This window comes from Zingiber officinale, chromosome 10A (genome assembly GCF_018446385.1).
Source record: "Zingiber officinale cultivar Zhangliang chromosome 10A, Zo_v1.1, whole genome shotgun sequence".
In the NCBI taxonomy this organism is placed as follows: Eukaryota; Viridiplantae; Streptophyta; class Magnoliopsida; order Zingiberales; family Zingiberaceae; genus Zingiber; species Zingiber officinale.
Window position 1 is genome coordinate 67924669 of NC_056004.1, and position 1712 is coordinate 67926380.

Consider the following 1712-nt stretch of genomic DNA (forward strand, 5'->3'; position numbering starts at 1 on the left):
GGTAAGGATGATGCGGTGAACGAGATAAATGATGTTTAGGAAATGCCAATGACCTTCAAATGTGCATATACCAAGTGAAAACAAAAGGTCAGCACAATCTATAGCAATGGAAGGGTTTAATGGTTGGGTTTTATTTACTTACTATATTGTTCTCAGGCTCCCTCAAGTAGAATCCTTGGGCAAATAAAGGGAAGATGTTGCAACCTAATAGAATGTAGACCATCAATGCATGCGTCCCTAGCCATTCCATGACCAAGGTTGGCTTCCTGTAGCCATAGATGTCAACCAGCACATAAACCCCAGTGAACATGACCCAGCAGTCCCAGCAGTGATGCAGGTATAACTTGGTGTGTATAAAGCCTTGTTCATATGCATGCCTACACCAAGGATTACCAACTCCAATTGGTTGGGAATATCTGAGCAACAAAAAAAAATCAAATCGACACAATAGGAAGAAAGACAATGTCGTGGGTACCATAGAAGTCTAATGAAAAAGCTAATGCTAATAGACAAAAGGAAGCAATCATCCACGCACAATCCTCTCCTTGTGATCCTGTAGTTTCCTCAACAGTGTGGCGTATGCAAACAACACTAGTGGCAAATTAAAGATCCAAGTTCCTGTACCTTACCTTAAAGTGTATGATGACGTGCCCGAATTGCAATCCAATCAAGCAGGTAACAATTGCCATCATAGAACTGCAACGCCAACTAGTTTACATTTAGCTTCACACACATGGTAAATATCACAGAGATACATATGTAACTTGTTAATTTTTGGAGGTATTTTAGAGATTTGGGGATATTAATCTAACAATATGTATTTACTGTTTGGTTGTTTGGTAGTTCCCACTTGCTCATAGACTTGACTCATTTCATGAATGGTTATGTTATTTGTGGCATTGTTATTTTGTTATTGCCATTAAGATGTTAAATAAGTCAAGTATAATATATACTTGTTTAAAGGAGACAATAAATTTTATAGTGTAGTTTGGGGATTTTAATTGATTAGAGTAAAAGTAATTCATTGCGGTTGAAGATAAAAGAAAACTTCAGTCATTAATTTGGAAATTACTTGGCTTAGAGGGCAATAGAGGGATAAGGGTCATTTGATCAACTCCAAATAGTTGAGATGGTCATGACTATGCTGATGGAAATCATTGAAAATCAACGATAATATGAACAAAGGAGTTGAAAAAACTAGCAATAATAAGAATAGATTGATCAATGCAACAGTTGTAAATGTAAAAATTAGGGCTGGTTGCTTACCTTCGAAGCCCTAAGGCAACCTCACGCTGGCGATCGGATGGCTCTAGCTTGATCCCACGACACCAAAACAAAAATTAGGGCACAGCTATACCTCAGACGCCGGCGACGATCCAGGAGAAATCGGAGCACAGGGAACCTACGCACTCCCTCGATCAACGGCATTGTCGATCTGTCCTCAAGCCAAGGCGATGACGGCTTTGCGAAGGAAGGGAGAGCTCGGCAGTGTCGACGTCGCATGAGAGAGGAGAAGGAGGACTCGACGACGGAAAAACCTAGGGCTCGGGTGGAAAGAGTTGACAAGAAGAAGAGATCAGGATGATCCGGGCTTCGATCTCTAGCAAGCTCCGGTGACATGCTACCAATTGACGTCAACGATCATCGGAGGTAGAACTCTGTTGCCCGTCGCCTTAGTGTTGTCCGCGAGAAAGAACAGAAAGAATAGAGGA

At 41.2% G+C, this 1712-nt stretch overlaps 1 long non-coding RNA gene across 1 annotated transcript; it reads right to left on the bottom strand.

Moving 5' to 3' along the window:
* Positions 1–531: 531 nt before the first annotated feature.
* Positions 532–1293, bottom strand: LOC122027949. The gene is made up of 3 exons (XR_006124585.1): positions 1267–1293; positions 630–696; positions 532–553 (listed from the first exon to the last, which is right to left on the bottom strand). It is a non-coding gene; the product is annotated as an uncharacterized LOC122027949 (long non-coding RNA).
* Positions 1294–1712: the final 419 nt, after the last annotated feature.